Source organism: Gastrolobium bilobum, unplaced genomic scaffold (genome assembly GCF_033153095.1).
Source record: "Gastrolobium bilobum isolate Gb01-03AN ecotype WA unplaced genomic scaffold, APGP_CSIRO_Gbil_v1 utg1261, whole genome shotgun sequence".
NCBI lineage: Eukaryota > Viridiplantae > Streptophyta > Magnoliopsida > Fabales > Fabaceae > Gastrolobium > Gastrolobium bilobum.
Window position 1 is genome coordinate 31,510 of NW_026897380.1, and position 24,681 is coordinate 56,190.

The following is a 24,681-nucleotide window of genomic DNA, read 5'->3' on the forward strand; positions in this document are numbered from 1 at the left end:
GGTGATGACATCACTAACGCCAATCATGAGTTTTTAGAAAAGATGTTTTATATATGAAAATATTTATTAATTTTAACGTTTGAATATTTTTTTATTTATTTAATAGCAATTTTTATACAAAAGTGTAGGATTTTTATTAATTTTAAATAAGTACTTGTATATCTTATATCATGGTTCAAAAAGTTTTATATGAGGTCGTAGTGGGCTGGAATGATTAGAGTGGGTTGGGGAAAAATTAAATTTTTAAAAAAAAATATTTAACTTTTAAAGTATGTTTTTTTAAAATCAAAGAATCTTAATTTTTAAAAAGAATAAAAACAATTTTTCTTTTGGTAATAAAAATCAATTTTAATTTATTTAAATGCTTCTTTTTAAAAAGTTGTTATTCAAATGTTATTAAATCCGGATCGGTAATCGACTCAGTCGGGATACTGAGTCGGTTGGTCACTGGTTGAACTATATGATCCGGATAGATGTATATAAATTCAATTTTATAATCAATTATATAATAAAAATTTTAAATGCTGAACTTTAACCAATAATTCAATGTAGCCCAGCACTAAGTAGTAGGTTGTTTCAACCTCATGACAATGGTTTGACTTTGAGGCGGAAATCAAATATTTTTATAATGTTAATATATTGCAGGATTATATTAGTCTTTATCATATTAATTTTTTAATCTTACAACCCAAAACGATATCGTTTTGGGCTCACTGGATAGGGGTGTTCATCAACCGATCCAAACCGATTCAAACCGCAAAAATCGAACCGAAAAACCGATAACCGAATAAACGGAAAACCGAAAAATCGGAAACCAAAAGAAAACCGCAAATTTTAATTGGATTGGATCGGTTTTCGGATAGGTTGATGAAAACCGATCCAATCCAAACCGATCCAATATATTAATTATCCTCTACCTACTTGTCCTTTCTCCAATCATAGCCCAAAAATTTCTAAACTCAAGACCCATTAACTCATCAACTAAACCCAAAAAAAAATTTAGTCACGTCTCATCAACTATAATATTGTTTACTGATATTTTTGTATTTCAAATATTTTTTTTTACAAAGCCAATATATACAAAAGATGTTATTTGCACAATAATCATGAAACTAATTTTAGTATATTCAAAAAATCGAAAACCGATCCAATCCAAACCGAAAAAAATTGGATTGGATCGGATCGGATTTGAAAAAAAATCTAAACCGAATGGATGATTACATGATCAAACCGAAGGGGTTGGATCGGATGAGTTTTGCTTCCAAAACCAATCCAATCCAGACCGCGAACACCCCTATCACTGGATATAACTTTATCTCCAGTGACTTGGAAAAATATTTTTCCCTATATTAAATAGTGCATTTTAACTAACAACTCATTTTGCAAAAATGTGGATTATTTTGCATGCATTTTCAAAAATCGATTTGATGAAGAAAATTGGTATCGGTTGAACCGCGGTTTATCACCGGTTCCCCTGGTTGATACCGGGCCGATGACATGTCCATCCATTGTATGAATCGGATCGGTTAATGGGTCAGTTTCTAGGCCGAGTCGGTTTTATTAACACTGATCCAAATACATAAAATTATGAGAAAATATTTTTCATTTTAAAGGACACAATTTTGTGTCATTTTAGATGAAACAATGTCGTTTTGCTTCATAATTAGTGATTTTTTACTTTTTTTTCTCTTCCATAAAATTAGAAAGAAAGAGAAAGTGTAGAAGAAAAAATATAAAAAAATATAAAAAAAACATCAATTATCAATTATAAATCAAAACAACATCGATTCATGGTATAGGAGGCCAAATACGTTTTCCTAAAATTATTCTAAAATATTTTTTATTTTTGAAAAGAAATAACTTTTTTAGGAGAAAAAAAAACATCCAAAGACACTAATATAGGACAACCCTTTGAATCATGGTACAAGATAAGAAGAACTCCCAATCCACATGTAATTCTGCTTTTGCTCCATGAGCAAACCACATATCAACCTTTACACTCGATTTGAAGTTTTTTTACCAACTTGAAAATCAGTGTTATTTCCAGGAACAAATTAATGATGTATAAGAACCAAAATTATAATTTATCCGTACAAGTCATTGCCACGTTGATACATCTTGAAATCTTATATCTAGTTACTTTTAATAATTTAATCAAGCATATTGTTAAATGTAAAATTTCATTAGGTTCTTCATAATATTTTTATTTAATTTTTCTGACCTATGAATATATTGATGAAATTGCATTTCAATTCCTCAAATATTGAAATTTACGTTTTGACCCATATATTTTTTAATCATTCCATATCACACCTAATTTATATGAATTATGAATAATACCTAGAATTGCCAACATGGTATTTAAATAATGCTTTAGATTAATTGTTTTGGTAATTATAATTTTAAATCATATTTAAAATATTTTTGGGACTTAAGTATAATTAATATGAAAGTACATAGGGAAAAAAGGGATAAGAAGAGTGGAAAAAGTCCCTTGAAAGATAAATAAAAAATAAAAAAAGACAACATGAGAAGAATAAATAAAGAGAGAAAGGAAGGTGTGGAAAGAAGAAGGCGGAAAAAGAAGGAAGAGAGAAGAAACAAGAATGAAGAAGGGGCTTGCTATAACAACCCTCAATATCAAGTTAGGTTAAACAAGAAAATTAAGCAAGTGTTCAAAAGATCAAATCAAGTTTACAAGGGATCAAGTAGTTGTATTCAAGAAAATTGTGACAAGTAATGGTTCATTGATCATGAAATAAGATGACAAGATATACAAGGATATAATTCATGTCAGACAAGTCTAATAGGACCCTAATATAAGTATAAGGTATATGTGTGGACATAGATGTCATTATGTGAAAAGTCAGGATTAGTTTGGTATTTGACCAAGGTTAGGTCAAAGGTTGATTTCGGCGATGTAATTAAATTCTATAGTTAATTTCATGAGTTTAAAGTGATCTTATTATGATCAAACAATGTCTAGATTAATTTCTAAAAATAGGTCAAAGTATGGAAATTAATAAACAAATGGAATTTGATTTAAGTCAAAGATGTATACGAAGTTGTCAAGTTAGTAACATAACTTAACTTTGTGAATTCTTTGCATGATTTTTTATGCATGAGTGATTTCTTTGTGACTTGTATGTTTTATATTCAAGAAGGTCAAATTTAAATGAAGACCAACCAATTAGAATTAAGTTTGACTAGTCTTGAACAAATGGACCAATGAATGATAAGTTTGAATGTTCAAAAGGTGTCAAAAGGACAAGTAAGCAATTCTAGTCATCCATCAATATGTAAGTCGGTTATGCCACTTAGAAAGGATCTAGAATGTTGTATTATATGATGACAAAGTGTGTGTGAAGAAAAAGAACCAATAGGAATCAAGTTAAGGTGTTAGAGTCAAAAAGTTGTAAAGTTAAGTAACTGTAGTGATATTTTTGAATACATAATTGGTCATTCTATTCTTCGTTAAGGCACCCACGGAATTTCTTTTTCTTGGAGTCGTGACCATGGTTGGAGAGAGAGCTTAAGAGTCCAAGGGATTTTAAGCAATTTTTAGCAAAAACCTATTCAACAAAAGTTATAGCTTTAGGTCTTGCGAACCTAAACCATCTTTCTCTTGATCTTAAGAAGCCTTTTAGTGAAAGATATCTTCACTTAAAGTGGGTGGGTACTATTTGATGGGACGTAAATTCGTTTCCATCTAAGCCCATTTTGATGCAAAATACCATTCGTTCCCTCGTCTGATGAGCAACTTCAGAATGAAAATCACTTGTTTTACACATTTGTGACAAAAACACAGTGGGGGAACGGATGATGACGTAATCCTTTGAAAACATATTAAAAGGGGAACGAATTAAGAGCATTTATTACATCTGCTCCCTTCATTTAATGTTTCTGTTCATTTTGCAGGAAACGTGGAAATAACGTCTTCTAAAAGCAAAGGCGGTGCACCACTTAAGCACCAAGAAACGTGAACAACAGAGAATCGAGAGTTCTTATTGGCTAAGAAGAAAGCAAGGCATGGGGGACTACAAGAAAATAGCTAATCATCAACAATAACTGACCTATCAAGCAAGTTGCAAGCTTCCAAGCACTATTGCCACCGCCTTATCCCTTCAGTCAAGAAACCAACTCCAAAGGATTTTATGAGACTGCCACTCCCTCTTCTGCCTATAAAAAGGACTTCCCAAACACGAAGACATCATCGAATTCCTTAGGAATAAAATTCCTGAAGAAGAGATCACCTAAATATTAGCTAGTAGTTTAATTTTGTATAGTTGTAGCCGTAGTTAAGTGACAACTCTTCTACCTTGTTCTGTAACATTCACTTGAGACTCTTCACGAGCATCAACCATCTTCTCCATTTTATATTTTGTTGTAATCTTTCTTGTTTCATTTCAATATAAGTGTTTCTTCTTTCCTTTCCACTCGTTATCTCTGAACTGAATCTCGGGTCTATGAAACTTCAGTTTAGAATAATTATGTTTAAAGTATCAGCCATGGGCTGAAATATCTGTGGGACGGATAAGCTACAAAAATCTTAAAGAATTATTTCCAAAACTCTTGACTGAAGCTTTTTGTATTTCTTTGGCTAAGTAAGCTATATTCATTGTGCATCAATGAAAATTGAACACATACTGAGAAAGGAACTTCCTTAAGGAAGGGAATTCAGAAAGCTTAGCCATTGGGGGAAGGTAGTGTTATGGCAAAAACACTATTGATCACCTTAGGAATAAGGGGCCACTTCGTCCAATTTAAGGTTCTGTACTAAGTACATGTTGGAGTCAAGGGAGCCATAGGAATATGGAAACTTGTGAGCCATCTAGTCCATGAGCTGAGGAATCAGAGTTGGCAGATAAGAAACTGGGATAAAGCCAAAAAGTGTTAAGTCTTGAGCAGAGGGAATAACTATTTAAGAATGGAGCAGTGAATCCGTTCCTTCTGTTAAACTGTTTTTAAAACCATCCACCTAGTTGTCTCTTGATTATAGTTATTACTATTTTATTTTTACTTTATTTAATCTTGTATCTATCAAACTCCAATGATTATTATCACACCTTCTTTTAAACAGGAAGGATCACATATATAACGCAGTGAGCAATTGTTTGCCATCAGACTGGACTTACTGTTCCTGAGGAACATTGTCAAGACAGTAGGGAATGTTTGACCAGACAGTTCAATCACTAACTTTTCTTTTCATTTCCGTTCTTTATAAAATAGTTTAAGACAATATTTAGAGTTCTATCCTCGTGGGAACGATAATCTGGGCATTAATACACCCATTATTACTTGGTGCGTGCACTTGCGCACTTGGGTTGGAAGTAAGGGAACAACTCTGTTTTCTGTTGCTAATTTAGAACAGAGGAACGTCCCCCAATAGAATATATATTTTTCCACCATCAGGAAACCACCCAACAAGTTTTTGGCGTCGTTGCCAGGGATAGAAACACTAAATTTTGTTCTTATTACTATTTTAGTACATACTCTGTATAATTTGTTTTTTTATTTTCTTATCACTAACTCTGCTGTTTATATAACTTGTGTTTATGCTTTATGAGTGAAGAGTCTGAAACAGATTCTCATCACTCCACTGAGATACCTGAATTCTTCTTTGATCCTGAACCAGAACGTACCCTCCATAGAAGAAGAAGAAACATCAGGGAAGAAATTTTTTGAAAACGTGGCTGATCACAATAACAATGAAGATATTCCTCCTGAACAAAATTTCAGAACTCTGGCTGCTCCTTTTAGGAACAGACCAGAGACAGGAGTAATCCTCCCTCGTGTAGCACCCAATTTTGAACTCAAACCTATCATGTTTCACATGATTAGGGAAGCTGGAGTCTTCAATGTGAAAGTAAAATGGCCTTGAAGGTCGTAGCATGTGAAAGGGAAAAATAAAATCTTTCCTATGCGGAATTACACATGCAATCAAGAATCATGCTTTATGGCATGTGATGTTACCTTTGTTTGTGAGTTCAAAACTCCAAGACGATCAGTGTTAGGTTTGAAGGGTTCAAACCCTCTGACGTTGATCCACACCACCCACGTCAAGATGCAAGAACGCTTTCTTGAAAGCCACCAATTGACCACCACAGAGAGGCTTGTTATGCGCTCAATAGGTGAAGAAGGAGGCTAGGTATATGTGTTTAGAAGAGTGAAGTCTCCAGCATGAAAACTTCACAAGAGTGGGAATGGTGTATAGAAGAATTGGCTAGGTTCTTATGAAAAACCTTAAGGAGGAACTCACCAACTAGGCGCACAAGAGAGGAAGAGAATTAGTGTATCAAATCAGAATTTTTACTTTACTTATAATGAAAGTGGCGCACAAGTGAGTGAGACAAAGGTGGAGTTGTTGCAATTCAAAAATCCCAACAACCTCTCCTTTGAATCCTCATAAGACTAGGTCTTTATCTAGTCAAAATTCGGAACCAATGGTCATCATATGACCACCAATTCATGCGCCCCTATTCAGCCCAAAAAGGGTCCAGATACATTTGAGCTGTTGCATTCAAGTTTGAACCAACTAGCTCACTGATTCTCTCAACAACCAAATCTGATTGGAGCTTGTTGGTTTGACAAGATGACAATCATCTCCCACCAAAATGGCGCCCCAAATCAGCCCTTGGAGATCTCCATAGATCTTCTCTTGATACAAGGGATTTGTTCCAACAAGATCTCATCTTATCCTTTTGTTATGAAACAACTTGTTATAGCCAATTCAAATTCGAATTCAAACATTTAAATTCTAAATTCAAATTCAAATTTCAAATTCAAATTCAAATTTCAAATTTCAAAATTCAAAATTCAAAATTCAAATTTCAAATTCAAAATTCGAATTTCAAAATTCAAATCCAAAATTCAAATTTCAAAATTCAAATTTCAAATTCAAAATTCAAAATTTAAATATTTGATAATTAATTTAACTAATTAAATTAATTAGTAATGTCTTGGACCATCCAAGTCCATTAACAATACCATGCGCCATCCCCCTCTTAGGTGGGCTTCCAAACTTCATCTTGGGCTAACAACCATTATTAGGCCCAATACCTTTAATGCTATATCATCATGACATTAAGGTGTTAGTGTGTGACCTATTAGGTCCAACATAGCCACTGACATAAATGGGCTCGGGCCCAACAAGCCCACAACTCACTTAATGACAACACAGAGCACTAGCAATGTTTTGTTGCCCCAGAGCTAGTTAGATTAATGACTTGATCATCCTATTACACATATTTGGTTTCCGTATGTATTTATTTTCGTCTCGGTTACCTTCCCATAAAACCTAGGGTAAGGAAACATATCAACCCTTGCGGTTTAGGGTAAGCTTTATTCGAAATAGGGAATCTTCAATTTACTGACTCTAAAGGCAGATCATCTCATGATCTCTTTTACTATGCATAGATTCCCGAGTCCCTGTAAATGTCATCTCGATTTCTCCGGTTTACAGATAACCTAATCTCTCACAGAGATTTGACGAATTCCTTTAGCTTATCACCCTAGCCGTGTGCTCTTTCAGGACAAGCCCAACAGTGTACCTATGAGTCTCCATGTTTCAGGCAGATGAGGTATACAGTCAAAGCGTGCCTTCTAGAGCACAGTCTAGGTAATAACTTCTGGTCTAAGAAAAGACATACCCAAATATAAAGAGACTACTCTAATGATACTTTCTGTGAGATTTCCTCATAGAGTCTCTTTGTGGGTCTGTTCAGTGCGAGTTATACCCTTATAGGTCCTTCCATGACTTTAGCTAAGACATCTCCATATCTGTAGCACATGAGGTCTTTACCTTGTATCCGTATACAAGTAGATAAGTCGTGCTAGTCTTACCCGAGATCACTGATCCCCATTCTCAGTGTCTCTAGACTAGGAACATAAAATTAGGAATAAACGTTCAGTATCCTTGAATCCTCATGATCGTGATCTCATCACTGATACTCAAGAGATACCTATTTTTATTCCAAGGGGTTTATCCAGTTACTCATATAAAATATTAACAATAATATTGAGACAAAATATGAAACAGGATAAAGAGTGCTTTTATTTATTTGTGACAATATAAAAGGTCCACATATGTCCTAATCTAATCAAAAGATTGTCTTTAGGACATCCATATACTAACAAGCTCTCACTTGGCCTAGAGCCAATCTGACCTAAGTCGTATACCTAAAGTCTCACAATGACTATCATGTTTTCTCTGAGAAACAGCCTTTGTCAGAGAATCGGCTAGGTTATCATCTGTGGGAACATAATCCATCTTTACATCCATCATATCAATGATTACTCTAATCAGGTGATATCTGCAGAGCACGTGTTTAGATCTTTTATGAGACCTAGGTTCCTTTGACTGCGCAATGGCTCCAGTGCTTTCGTAAAGCTACTGTATGGGCTTATCTACGCTTGGAACCACCCTTAGTTCAGATATGAACTTCTTGATCCACACGGCCTCCTTAGCCGCTTCTGAAGCAGCTATGTATTCAGCTTTTGTCGTTGAATCTGCTGTTGTCTCCTGCTTGGAACTCTTCCAAGATACTTCCCCACCATTTAAGGTGAACACGAACACTGATTGTGACTTACTGTCATCTTTGTCACTCTGAAAGCTGGCATCAGTGAACCCTTTCACTGAAAGCTCATCAACCCCACCATAGACCAGAAACGCATCCTTAGTTCTTCTTAAGTACTGAAGGATGGTCTTGACTGTTGTCCAGTGACCCTCTCCAGGGTCAGACTGGTATCTGCTCGTAATGCTTAAAGCATATGAGACATCTGGACTCGTACATATCATGACATACATGATGGATCCAATAGCCGAAGCGTATGGAATTCCACTCATGCGATCCTTCTCAAGTTGTGACTTAGGACACATAGCCTTTGAAAGATGTACCCCATGACTGACAGGAAGAAAACCCCTTTTTGACCCTTCCATGCTAAACCTCTTTAGCATCTTGTCAACATACGTGGATTGAGATAAACCCAGCAGCCTATTGGATCTATCTCTATAGATCTTTATACCAAGTATAAAGGCCGCTTCTCCCAAATCCTTCATGGTGAGGCTTTTTGAAAGCCACTCTTTCATTATTTGTAATGTGGGGATGTCATTTCCTATTAATATTATGTCATCTACATAAAGTACCAGGAAGACGACATTACTCCCACTAACCTTCTTGTAAACACAAGGTTCATCCTCGTTCTTGATAAAACTATTACTCTTAACGATTTTATGAAAACGAATATTCCAACTCCTTGATGCCTGCTACTATTGCAAGCATGATCCTAATAGATTTGATCATGGCAACCGATGAGAAAGTCTCATCATATTCAACTCCTTGTCTTTGATGATACCCTTTCGCCACCAACCTAGCTTTGTAGGTCTGAATGTTGCCATCTGCATCAGTCTTTCTTTTAAAGACTCATTTGTTATCGATAAGAACTATTCCTTGTGGTTTAGGAACCAAGGTCCATACCTTGTTTTGAAACATCGAATCCATTTCAGATTCCATGGCTTCGAGCCATCTAGAAGAGTCAACATCCTTGACTGCCTCTTCGTAGTTACTTGGTTCATCATCCTTGACGGTTTGCTGATTCTCAATCACAAACCCATACTTCTCAGGTGGATGGATGACCCTCGTACATCTACGGAGTTGTGTGTTTACTTCTCCATTGGAGAACGTCGCCTGCGGAGCAGACTCGGATTCCTCAATCTGTTCTTGTGGTTCTTGTATTTCTTCAAGATCAATCTTACTCCCACTGGCTCCTTGAGAGATCAAATCCTTCTCAAGGAACTCAGCATTCCTGGACACAAACACCTTGTGTTCATTCTTGGAGTAAAAGCAGTATCCCTTATAACCTTGGGATACCCCACAAATAGACATTTAGTACTCTCAGCACTAAGCTTGTCTGATGTCAACGCTTTGACATAAGACAGCGATCCCCATACCCTGAGGTAACTAGGGTTGGGTCTCTTACCGTTCCATATCTTATATGGTGTGGTCTGAATAGATTTAGACGGTACCCTATTTAGAAGGTATGCCGCTGTGTCTAAGGCATATCCCCAAAATGATTTTGGAAGTTGAGTCTCACTCATCATAAACCTAACCATGTCTAACAAGGTCCTGTTTCTCCTTTCGGAGACACCATTTTGGTGTGGTGTATAAAGTGCAGTAAACTGCGAGAGAATTCCATTTTCTCTTAGATAATCCTGAAACTCATGGCTAAGATATTCACCACAATGATCTGATCGCAATGACTTAATCATCTTGCCATGTTGTTTCTCTACTTCATCAGTAAATGTAATGAAATAGGAGTATCCTCCTCTAGCCTCAACAGACATTGGGCCACATACATCAGAGTGAATGAGTTCTAATAACTCACAAGCCCTATGAATCTCAAGCCCATTGGGCTTTTGACGAATCATTTTCCCAGCTAGACAAGATTCACATTGTCCATTGGATTCCAAATCCTTGGAATCTAGGTATCCATCTCTATGCATCCTAGACAATCTTGTTTCATTTATGTGCCCCTAGTCTATAGTGCCAAAGATAGGATTGATTATCTATCCTAGGTCGTTTCACATCTACATTGAGCACTTCAATTCGCATTTCCAAAACATACAAGCCATTTATTAAAGAAGCAGTACCAAAAACAATATCATTCAAAATGATAGAAAATGTACCGTCCCTAATAGTGAAAGCAAAACCATCTTGTTCTAAACAAGAAATAGAAATAATGTTTCTAGAAATGCCGAGAACATAAAGACAATTATTCAAATGCAATAAGAGGCCTGTAGGCTAATGAGGTCGGTATCTCCACCAACATGAGCAGCAACTCTTGCTCCATCACCAACGCGGAGGTCCACCTCGTTCTTCTCCAATCTTCTAGGGCTCCTAAGCACCTGCAACACATTGCAGATTATAAGAACCCCAACCGGTATCCATGAAGTCGGATTAGCACAAGAATAATTTATCTCAATCATGTGAATACCTGAGGTAGAAGCATCACCATGCTTCTTCACACTCTTCAGGTAGTCTGGAAAATTCCTCTTCTAATGGCCACTCTTGCCACAATGGAAGCACACAACATCCCTTTTTGTCCTTGGGTGCACTTTTACCTTTCTCTTTGCCCTTTTTCTTATTGGATTTTCTTTTGGGCTTAAGGGAGTTGCCTTTTGCAGGCTCCTTTCCCATACCCTTGGCACTTTTAGGCCCACCAACCAGAAGAGCTTGTGTCTCATCCTTCTTGATAGACATTTCAGCAGTTGTTAACATACTTAACAACTCTGGCAAGCTCACAAGCATCCCATGCATGTTGTAATTCATTATAAATTCACTGAAAGAAGGAGGAAGTGATGATAGAACTAAGTCATTAATTAATTCAGCATCCATTGTGAACCCTAGACCCTCTAGCTTCTCAATGAGCGCTATCATCTTCAGTACATGGCGGTTAAAACACATGCCTTCAATCATCTTGCATAGGAACAATTCCTTAAAGGTTTCATACCTCTCATATCTGCCTTTAATATCATACAACTCCCTGAGATGCAGGATAATAGAGGGGGCATCCATATGTGCGTGCTGTTTACGTAGTTCAGGCGACATGGATGCCAGCATGATGCAACAAGCCAACACATTATCATCCATGTGTTGCTTGTGGGCCTCGAAATCAAATTCTGTGAACCCATCTTCCCCTTCCTTAGGCGCATAGGTAAAGCAGTGTCAAGGACATAAGCAACCTTTTCGGCCCGTAGAACATTTCTGACGTTCCGATACCAGTCCATAAAATTAGGACCGGTCAGTTTGTTCGTATCGAGTATTGAGCGCAATGACAGTGGATTAGTCATACTAAAAACTGAAAATGTAAAGATAGATTAATTATATTATCAAAAAAAAAAAGATAGATTAATTAATATATATTGTCGTGTAACAAATTATTAAAGACTTTAAATAATTTCTCCCTCCCACTATTTTATCTAAGTCAATGACCCTTACCATTTGACCTAGGGTTAATCTACTTTTAGATTTTACCTTAGCGGGATTAAGAATGCGATTATTTATTTTAACCCCCTGTCTGAGACCGCAAGATTAATTTAAATAATGGGTTGATCCTTATCAACAGTATCTCATACCCTCTCTTAACATTAGGTTGACAACTCCTTGTCACTTAGTGGTGCATCTTATGCAACCAACCTAGCATTATTACCCTAAGCACATAAGCCCGACTGAGCCTACAACTTATGCCTCAGTTAAGCATTAACCAGCACCCTAAGTGTCTAACACTTCTAATATTACTCTTACTCAACGAAACAGTGGGTCCCAACTGAGTTGTGGAGCACCACTATTTAGAGGAGGTTTGAGTAATATCGATGGTGGGAGGTAATCATGCGCTTAATAATTTATTCCTTTTAAGGGTTCCTTTTATTTAGGGTTTACAAGGTCTCATCAAACGCATAGGTATAATTATCATGCTAGTCGTATCCTATGTCAAACACCTATCGGATTACACTAGTTGTAATTGGACGCGGATAATAATTCATACAAACGCGGTTTGTCCAATTCATGCATACTAGACGTCTTAAGTCATATAAGCATACATTCGTGATATACTATCTCATGTATACTAGTCGTACAAAGCATACAAGCATATAAAACATTTTTATTTGAGATAGTCATGGTGCTCGCGCAATTGTCCATCTTGCTTCTCAAGCCACGGCTGCTTGTCGTCTAAACGCCACTAGCCTAATTTTCTAATTACAAATAATTAAAGAAACTCCAAAACATCTTTGGAGGGACAAATGAAAAATTACAAAATTCAAAATTCAAATTACACCTCTAATTTAAATAGAGCAAAATTACACATTAATTTAAAAATTTGAAATTCAAATTTCGGGCACCATGACCATCCCCTTCCTTTTTGCACCTGAAAATTTAAACAGCTTGCAAGCACATAATATCAAATATTATATAAATATTTCCTCACATATATTTTGATAATTTAACAATTAAAATATCAAAACAAGAATCAAAATTCAGAATTTTTTCAATTTTCTCCCAATGGTCGAATTTTGCATCTTTATGCATAATTCAAATCTTTGTCAAATCTTTCTCAAAGACCACACAAATTAAACAATTTTTTCAACCATAACTCATATGGCCGAACCATACATCATCATATACATAAATTTTATTAAATAAAATCATGGAGAAAATAATGCATTTGAATATTCACATCATGGCAGAATCACTCCCTTTTCAAAAAAAAATGTTTCTTTTGAAAACTTTCACAAAGAATCAAAACAAACAAAACCATGAGGTCATGTAGATATATGAACACCATAATCATATTAAACATGTTCATAAAAAAAATCCACATGCAAAGAATTAATCTTTAACAAAAAGACCTTTTGACCGTGAGAAAATTAATTTCACAAACAAAGTACCATCACCCGCCGATGGTAAAGCGACCGGGTTCTGATACCACTTGAAAGTAAAATGGCCTTGAAGGCCGTAGCATGTGAGAGGGAAAAACAAAATTTTTCATATGCAGAATTACACATGCAATCAAGAATCATGCTTTATGGCATGTGATGTTACCTTTGTTTGTGAGTTCAAAACTCCAAGACGATCAGTGTTAGGTTTGAAGGGTTCAAACCCTCTAACGTTGATCCACACCACCCACGTCAAGTTGCAAGAACGCTTTCTTGAAAGCCACCAATTGACCACCACAGAGAGGCTTGCTATGCGCTCAATAGGTGAAGAAGGAGGCTAGGTATATGTGTTTAGAAGAGTGAAGTCTCCAGCATGAAAACTTCACAAGAGTGGGAATGGTGTATAGAAGAATTGGCTAGGTTCTTTTGAAAAACCTTAAGGAGGAACTCACCAACTAGGCGCACAAGAGAGGGAGAGAATTAGTGTATCAAATCAGAGTTTTTACTTTACTTATAATGAAAGTGACGCACAAGTGAGTGAGACAAAGGTGGAGTTGTTGCAATTCAAAAATCCCAACAACCTCCCCTTTGAATCCTCATAAGACTAGATCTTTATCTAGTCAAAATTCTAAACCAATGGTCATCATATGACCACCAATTCATGCGCCCCTATTCAGCCCAAAAAGGGTCCAGATACATTTGAGCTGTTGCATTCAAGTTTGAACCAACTAGCTCACTGATTCTCTCAACAACCAAATCTGATTGGAGCTTGTTGGTTTGACAAGATGACAATCATCTCCCACCAAAATGGTGCCCCAAATCAGCCCTTGGAGATCTCCTTAGATCTTCTCTGATACAAGGGATTTGTTCCAACAAGATCTCATCTTATCCGTTTGTTATAAAACAACTTTTCATAGCCAATTCAAATTCGAATTCAAACATTTAAATTCCAACGTTCAAACATTTAAATTCTAAATTCAAATTCAAATTTCAAATTCAAATTCAAATTTCAAATTCAAATTTCAAATTTCAAATTTCAAATTTCAAATTTCAAAATTCAAAATTCAAAATTCAAATTTCAAATTTCAAATTTCAAATTCAAAATTCGAATTTCAAAATTCAAATTCAAAATTCAAAATTCAAAATTCAAAATTTAAATATTTGATAATTAATTTAACTAATTAAATTAATTAGTAATGTCTTGGACCATCCAAGCCCATTAACAATACCATGCGCCCTCTCCTTCTTAGGTGGGCTTCCAAATTTCATCTTGGGCTAACAACCATTATTAGGCCCAATACCTTTAATGCTATACCATCATGACATTAAGGTGTTAGTGTGTGACTCATTAGGTCCAACATAGCCACTGACATAAATGGGCTCGGGCCAAACAAGCCCACAACCCATTTAATGACAACACAGAGCACTAGCAATGCTTTGTTGCCTCAGAGCTAGTTAGATTAATGACTTGATCATCCTATTACACATATTTGGTTGCCGTATGTATTTCTTTTCGTCTCGGTTACCTTCCCATAAAACCTAGGGTAAGGAAGGGTATCAACCCTTGTGGTTTAGGGTAAGCTTTATTCGAAATAGGGAATCTTCAATTTACTGACTCTAAAGGCAGATCATCTCATGATCTCTTTTACTATGCATAGATTCTCGAGTCCCTGCAAATGTCATCCCGATTTCTCCGGTTTACAGATAACCTAATCTCTCACAGAGATTTGACGAATTCCTTTAGCTTATCACCCTAGCCCTGTGCTCTTTCAAGACAAGCCCAACAGTGTACCTATGAGTCTCCATGTTTCAGGCAGACGAGGTATACAGTCAAAGCGTGCCTTCTAGAGCACAGTCTAGGTAATAACTTCTGGTCTAAGAAAAGACATACCCATAAAGAGACTACTCTAATGATACTCTCTGTGAGATTTCCTCATAGAGTCTCTTTGTGGGTCTGTTCAGTGCGAGCTATACCCTTATAGGTCCACCCACGAATTTAGCTAAGACATCTTCATATCTGCAGCACATGAGGTCTTTACCTTGTATCCGTATACAAGTAGATAAGTCGTGCTAGTCTTACCCGAGATCACTGATCCCCATTCTCAGTGTCTCTAGACTAGGAACATAAAATTAGGAATAAACGTTCAGTATCCTTGAATCCTCATGATCGTGATCTCATCACTGATACTCAAGAGATACCTATTTTTATTCCAAGGGGTTTATCCAGTTACTCATATAAAATATTATCAATAATATTGAGACAAAATATGAAACAGGATAAAGAGTGCTTTTATTTATTTGTGACAATATAAAAGGTCCACATATGTCCTAATCTAATCAAAAGATTGTCTCTAGGACATCCATATACTAACACAATAGACTCCCTGCAGAAGATCCGTACACACACCTCACAACCTTTCATGATATTTATGATAACTTTAAAGCTGAGGGTGTGACAGATAAAAGTATGAGAATGAGGTTATTCCCTCACTCTTTAGGCATAAAAGCAAAAACATGGATGGAGACTCTCACCCCTGGATCAATCTACACGTGGGAGGAACTCTCTAACAAATTCATAGAGAGGTTTCTCCCTATGTCCCGATAAGCCGATGTGAGAGAAGAACTCTCTAACTTCAGGATGTTTTATGGAGAAAATCTCTATAAAGCGTGGGAAAGATACAAGGACATCATCAGAAAATGTCCAAACCATGGGGTAGAGAGTTGGGGAGTGTTACAATCTTTTTATAAGGGACTTGACCATACTTCTCAGTCACATTTAGATTTTGCTGAAGGAGGATATTTTTTTACAGGAACTCTTGAATCCAGGTATGAAATCATAGAAGGCACTGCAGAAAGATGTCTCTAATGGCCAATAGACAGGGTGAGCCCAGTAAGGAAGCCTGGTATGCTAGAACTAGACAAACAAACTGCCATGGAAGCCCAGCTAGCCTCACTCATGAATGAGGTGAAAAACCTAAAAGCTGATCAAGAAGCACCAAGGATGGAATCACAGCAGCTGAAACTAAACCATGTTCAGCCTGTGGTGACCTTCATGACTCAACAGACTGTCCATCCACTGCATTGGTGTGTTATGCAGAAAACTTTGGGAACAGGAACTTCACCAGAGACAATCAGCAAGCAAGACGCAATACCAGTTCAAATCCTGGAGGAACTATCACCAAAGATCAGAACCATAATCCCCAATGGAGACCACCCATGAACCACAGACCATTCAATAACCAGCAGCAGCAGTACCAGCAAGGCAGCAGCAGTGGAACGTTTGAACCAAGAAGAACAAATTAGGTTCTGTTCCACAGAGATGACCAACGCATCAACACCCTGGAAAACTATGTCAAAGAATATGTCACCAGGAATGATGCAGTGGTCAGGAACATTGAGTCCCATCTAGGACAGATTGCTGCCAGCCTCAATACAAGAATACCAAGATCATTACTAGGGGACAAGAGTAATTCCCTCAACAACTTCTCCAGAGACCTGAAAGGTAAGTACCATGTCTAGCTAAAGACATTAAACTAAGCGCTGACTGAGAGGCAACCCAGTGGATTCATTTGCTCTCTGACAAAGAGCAAAGTTCTCGGGTGGTTAACCTTAACCACATAGCTCCCAAAAGGAGGAAACGTCTGATGTTCCACTCCAAAGTCCAAATAACATACCTTCCGTTCCAGGAACGTAGTTTTGGGGTGGTTTACTAACCACACAGTCCCAATTAAAAAAAATGTGTATATTTTATATATTTTTATATATATACATTGCAGTAAATAGTAATTGGTTATCTGTTATGATTTACGCCCCCTTCTCCTATTTAGGCTAGATTTACATTCTATTAGTCAGCAATTTTTTTTTTTTAATTTAGGAAAAGACAAAGGAAACGTTCCATGGGTTAGGAGATAAGAGTAACTAGGACACCTGTCCCTGCTGACTCACTCAAAAAGTACGCAGCCATATCAAATTTGCACTTATTACAAATCTTGAAAACGTGCTCAGAAAAAGCAACCGTCTCCTCACCCATTAATGCAACTGCACCCTTTTCTTTTCCCTCTCTCTCACGTTCTAACCTAAACCGTTCCATCTTCTTACAATCATCATCATCAGTTACAGGCCACTAACTTCTGACCACTCGTTCTGTAACGTCCCCATTCCACTACCTCTTCCACTCCTTTTCCTTAACCTCCACGTCCCAAAAACCTCTCCATTTCCCCTCTTTCATTGTCTACTTAAAGTCAGCCATTCCCTCCTTCGAGTTTTACTACTCCCCATTTACTTAGAAACTTTTGTCCTCCTACATTGTGCCCTAACCTTCTTCCTGTCAAAAATGACTAAACTTTCAGTGAAAGTAACTCCTGTGGCCAGCCCTGACCATGAACCTGAGCTCACTGAACCCATCGTCCATCTATACCCAAAAAGAAACATATCCATGCAACAGGACAAAATTGTTCTGCCTCCGTTCGTAAAGGAAGCCTTAAACAGCCTTAAATGGCTCGTTTTGCCACTGACGAACGTGAGATGAATGTCTCCATAGTGGGAGAATTTTTGTTTCAGACAAGGAGGTTGCCTGAAGAGGACGCCACTGATGTGGTCACAGTGAGGGGTAAGCAGGTATCATTCTCCCCCACTACTATCAAGGAAGTACTCTACCTTCCCATCATTTTCAAATGCCCATACCAGGAGTACATAGACAGTAAGGAAGTCTCCACATTTCTGGGGGACGTGCTAGGGACAATAGCCATTAGGAACCCCACATACACCAAAGGAGCCCTCTGCAAGGGAAGCATGAGGGACGAAGCCAGACTCTGGACATTGTTTGCGAATTCGAACCTCACTCCCTCCACTCATGAAGCCACTATCAAGTGGGCACTCCAAGTTCAAATTTACTACATCATGAAGAACACTCATTTTGATGCAGTACCCCTCATCTATGGCAGCTTGAAGAGGGAGATGAGAAAAACCACCGTCTGCCTCCCCTATCTCATTACAAAGCTCTGCCTTAAAGCTGGTGTGGAGACTCACCCAAATGATATAACAAGGGTGGCATCTGTCATTGATGGCAAGACCTGGAACGGTCTAAGGAACACCTACATTGATACAGATCAGCCAATTCCTGAAACACTCATATGCACTGTCAACAGTGATGATGATGAGGATGCCCCTGTGGCCCCTCAGAAGAAAACCTCCAAGGCCACTCCTTCAAAATCCACCATTTCTGCCTACATTCCGGCAAGAAGAACCATTCCCCCTCCCACCAAGGTGAAAAAGGATTCCCCTGTTGCTACTGAAAGCAAACAGGGCAAGAAGAAATCCCCTGTCAAAGCTCCCCCAAGAAAGGGGGAACATTCAAGTCAAAGGCTGAAAAGAACCTTCAGCAGCACCAAAAAGTTAGAGGGAGCATCCTCTGAAAAACCCATCACCCTCTCTGACAAAGAGGACGAAAGTGATGACAATGAGCCTTTGTCAAAAAGGCTGAAGGCTGGGAAAACGTCAAAATCTACCCAGCTGCTAAGGAGACGTCCCGAAGCAGCTCTGCAACTACTTTCTCTGACGTTCTATCCCCACCACCACCTCATATCACACCACAACCCTCTCCTAGGCAACAACAAGGAGATGGGAGAAAAGAAATGGAAGTAGCACCTGCTGCAGAAACACCAGTGGCTGAGCAAGAAGCTCAGTCACAAAAGAAAACTGACAAAGGAAAGGGGATTCTTGTTGAATCCTCAAAAAAGAAGAAAAAGCCATCTGTTCCAAGCAACTCAGTCTGGGAGGTCCCCTCTCTTACCCTGTTATCCGTCCTGATACTTCTGGGGATGAGGCTCTTGCTAGAGCTTTAGCAGAGGAGGAAGGGATGGCAGTTCTTCCACTGATGGAGGAACACACTGAAGTAGCTCCATCATCATCCAAACAACCAAAGGTTGACCCCAGGCAAACACCTGAGGAACCTCCTGTTGTTGGCAGAAGCCAGCCAAGCAAACAGATACCATTCTCCCTCATTCCAACAATTCCCCTTCCAACGAAAAAAAAATCACAAATTGGGATTGCTGAGATTTTCGAAATGTTGGGGAAGAGAATAGAAAAGCTGCTGCCAGCAAAGCAATATGTTCCTCAAATTGACATGACAAGCACTACTGAGGAGCTAAAAGCTCTAAGGGACGGATTGGACCAACTCTATTCCTCCTTCAACAACTTCCAGGAACAACAGAAGGAAGAAAGAGAACAGCACCTCAGCACCATCAGAGCAGCCATCAAAGAAGCAAATGTTGCAGCTTCTGAATCAAAAATAAAGGTTGTCAAGGGTGAGATCAGAAAAGCATCTGACTCCCTGATACTTTCCAACTCCCTGCATAACCTCAGAGCTGAAAAATTGCTGAATAAACTCTTCCTCAAGCATGCTGAAAAACGAAAAAGAGACCAAAGAAGCCCTCAAGGCCTTTGGAACGTACTTGGAGGGGAGAATTTATCAGTTGGAGATGAGGCTGCTGGATGTAGAAGGGCAGATTGTCCACATTCGCCATGGCAGGACAATGATGAGATCCACCATCAACTAACTCATTGCCATAATCAGTGATCTACTGAAGGATGCTTAGAAATGGCTCCCTGCAGCTGAGGTAATAAGACTGAGAGATCAGCTCAGGAGGAGACCATATACCCAAGAGGAAGTTGATGAAGCTAAGGAAGCTAAGAAGGACCCCACTTTGGACAAGAGACGTCCCCAGTAAAAAGGAGAAAACCCTCCTATTTGTTTTAAGTTTAGTTTATTTTTATGTTATAGTATTTCTCTTTCCGTTCCCTTGTAAATATTAACTTTTTGAAATGAAAAATCTTTTTTTTTTATCAAACTGCTTGGTGCATACATTTCAGTTATAGTATTGTGGCTGTGAAATTTTGAATAGCCAATACCATGAAACACAAAGTCAGTAATTAATCATTCTTATTCTTTCTCTGAATGCTTGAAATAGGAAGAGTGCAGTGAATTTAATCCTCAGATTTTTGAGGGATACTGATATGTGTGAACTAAAGCTGGTAAGGAACAGAATAAAGCCAAACACTTATGAGAGCGTTCCTGAGGTGTAACCACAATGAAACTTCTAAACTTTCCTTGATGTTGTGAGTACTGCTGAAGAACAGATGGATTTCACAAACAAGGATCAAACAAAACCATACACTCACTTTCATTCCATCCATAGTCACCAAACACATCACCAGGTCAATCAGAAAGAGGCAAGGAACAGATCCAAAAATGAACAAAAAGGACAGAAGAAAGAAATGCAAAGAAAAAGGGAACAACCATTCAAAAGAATTCAGACAAAAATACCAGAAAACCTCCCTTCAAGGGAAGAAAAGGTACAAAAAGAAAAGGTGTTCCCTCAAACAGAAAAGTCCAGTTCAAAAGCATCAAAAGTAAACGTTCCTTGACCCCATACTTATGACCACCAATCTTCCACACCTCCATAAACCCTCCTCTCAAAAGATCCTTGGAAGGGAAGACATCTGCACTTCATAGGAAAACAGCATAAAAGCAAGTTCTGAAGAATCACATCCAGGAATGGACAGAGAAACACCAAGCCCTGAGTGATAGTGAGACAGAAGATCAGCAACCTTCACTTACCTTGGAACAAATTCCTTCTACTTGTCACCTATGCAAAGTAGTTCATTTTCTGAAAAGATTATGATAGTTCACTGGCTCAAGTTTTTAATGTTGAGCTATTCTTTGAAATTGAGCAGCCTAAAACATTATTTCTGAGTTGTTTGAGGACAACCAACAGTTTAGTTTTGGGGTGTTTGATGGGACGTAAATTCGTTCCCATCTAAGCCCATTTTGATGGCAAAAAACCATCAGTTCCCTCATCTGATGAGCAAATTCAGCATGAAAATCACTTGTTTTACACATTTGTGACAAAAACACAGTGGGGGAACGGATGATGACGTAATCCTTTGAAAACATATTAAAAGGGGAACGGATTAAGAGCATTTATAACACCTGCTCCCTTCATTTAATGCTTCTGTTCATTTTGCAGGAAACGTGGAAACAACGTCTTCTAAAAGCAAAGGTGGTGCACCACTTAAGCACCAAGAAACGTGAATAGCAGAGAGTCAAGAGTTCTCATCGGCTAAGAAGAAAGCAAGGCATGGGGGACTACAAGAAAATGACTAATCATCAACAATAACTGACCCATCAAGCAAGTTGCAAGCTTCCAAACATTGTTGCCACCGCCCCATCCCTTCAGTCAAGAAACCAAATCCAAAGGATTTTACGAGACTGCCACTCCCTTTTCTGCCTATAAAAAGGACGTCCCAAACACGAAGACATCATCAAATTCCTTAGGAATAAAATTCCTAAAGAAGAGATCACCTAAATATTAGTTAGTGGTTTAATTTTGTATAGTTGTAGTTAAGTTACAACTCTTCTACCTTGTTCTGTAACATTCACTAGAGACTCCTCACGAGCATCAACCATCTTCTCCATTTTATATTTTGTTGTAATCTTTCTTGTTTCATTTCAATATAAATGTTTCTTCTTTCCTTTCCACTCGTTATCTCTGAACTGAATCTCGGGTCTATGGGACTTCAGTTTAGAATAATTATGTTTAAAGTATCAGCCATGGGCTGAAATATCTGTGGGACGGATAAGCTGCAAAACTCTTAAAGAATTATTTCCAAAACTCTTGACTGAAGCTTTTTGTATTTCTCTGGCTAAGTAAGCTATATTCATTGTGCATCAATGGAAATTGAACACATACTGAGAAAGGAACTTCCTTAAGGAAGGGATTTCAGACAGCTTAGCCATTGGGGGAAGGTAGTGTTATGGCAAAAATACTATTGGTCACCTTAGGAATAAGGGGCCACTTCGTCCATTTGAAGGTTTTATACTTAGTACCTGTTGGAGTCAAGGGAGCCATAGGAATATGGAAACTTGTGAGCCATCTAGTCCATGAGCTGAGGAATCAGAGTTGGTAGATAAGAAACTGGGACAAAGCCAAAAAGTGTTAAGTCTTGAGCAGAGGAAATAACTATTTAAGAATGGAGCAATGAATCCGTTCCTTCTGTTAAACTGTTTTTAAAACCATCCACCTTGTTGTCTCTTGACTATAGTTATTACTGTTTTATTTTTACTTTGTTTAATCTTGTATCTATCAAACTCTAATGATTATTATCACACCTTCTTTTAAGCAGGAAGGATAACATATATAACGCAGCGAGCAATTGTTTGCCATCAGACTGAACTTACTGTTCCTGAGGAACGTTGTCAAGACAGTAGGGAACATTTGACCAAACAGTTCAATCACTAACTTTTTTTCATTTTTATTCTTTATAAAATATTTTAAGACAATATTTAGAGTTCTATCCTCGTGGGAACGATAATCTGGGCATTAATACACCCATTATTACTTGATGCGTGCACTTGCGCACTTGGGTTGGAAGTAAGGGAATAACTCTGTTTTCTGTTGCTAATTTAGAACAGAGGAACGTCTCCCATCAGAATATATATTTTTCCACCATCAGCAAACAACCCAATAGTTATTATATTATAGTCCAAACAAATCAGCCAATAAGACAGGTCATTCACAAACCGAATTTGGCTAGAAGGATGATGAACTGGGCATTAGAGTTTTTCGAATATGATATGATCTTTGAAATGCGAAATGCCATCAAATCTTAGGCCTTAGCAAATTTCAATATGGAATTAACCTCAGCTGAACAGGAAGAGATAGGCTTGCAATACACTTGGAAAATCTATGTAAACGATTCATCCAACAAGAAGGGAAGTCAAGCCAGGTCATTATTGAAAACCCATAAGGGGCATCAGTGGAGTATTCCCTCCATCTGAATTTTCGTACTTCAAATAACCAGGCTGAATATAAGGCCCTAATAACTGGACTGCAACAAGCAAAAGAACATGGGGCAAAGAAAATCAAAGTCTTTAGCGATTCTCAGTTCGTTAATTCACAAATCGGAGGGAGCTATCAGACGAAGAGGTCATTAATGGCCAAATATCTCAGTAAAGTAAAAGAATTGATGGCTGACTTTGATAAAGCAGAGGTTGGTCATTTACCTCGCAGCGACAATAGCAGAGGAGATATCTTGTCTAAATTGGCAAGTACGAAGAGCGTTCGGAATCACAAAATAGTGGTGGAACAAAGCATCCCGAAACCAAAATGCGTAATGGTAATTACGGTTGCAGAAGACTATAGATGGCTAATCACGGCTTATTGGAAAAAGGCATCTTGCCAAAATACTCAATAGAAGATAATAAATTAGTTCAAGATGCTGCAATGTATGTCGTGGTGGAAGACCAGCTGTATAGAAAGGGGTTACATTCCCCTATGTTAAAGCATTTGAATTTGGAGGAATCTGTTTATGTTTTGGCTGAGATTCATAAAGGAATTAATGGCCAGCATATGGGAGCCAAAGCCCTAACTTGAAAAGCTCTTCGAGCTGGATATTATTGGCCTTCAATGGAAATATATGCTAAGGAATATATCACAAGATATGATAAATGTCATAAACATGAGAGGAATCTTCTAGCTCCTCCTGCAGAATTATCCATAATCACGGCTCCCTGGCTATTTTACAAATGGGGAATGGATCTACTTGGTCCATTCACTACATCCGAGGGATAACTACGATGGTTAATTGTAGTTGTCGATTACTTTACAAAATGGATAGAAGCTAAGAAGATAACCATCGTTACCCCGGCTAGAGTATAGAGATTCTTTAACAGAAACATCATTTGCAGATTTGGCATACCAGCCGACAATGGAACTCAATTCATGCATAAAAAATTCCAAGAATTCATGTCAAAATTATATATCAGAGATCATTTCACTTTCGTGGAGCACCTGCAATCAAATGACCAAGATAAGGCTGCAAATAAAGTCATTATAGATGGGTTGCGAAAGCGGTTGGATGATGTCAAAGGAAAATAGGTGCAGGAACTTTATTATATCCTATGGGGATATAGGACAACAATTCAAACCATAGCTGGGGAAACTCCATTCAGACTGACTTATGGATGTGAAGTTATGATCCCAATTGAACTAGGGGAGCGATCCTGAAGAAGGATGAAGGCCCTCAAAGATAAAGAAGAAAAAAATGATGAAGCAATAACTGTAGAGCTAGATTTGATAGATGAAACCAGAGTCACGATACATTGCCGAGATGTGGCAGCGAAATATCTTACTGCGACAATAGAAAAATAAGACCGAGGTCATTTCAGAAAGATGATTTGTTACTATAGA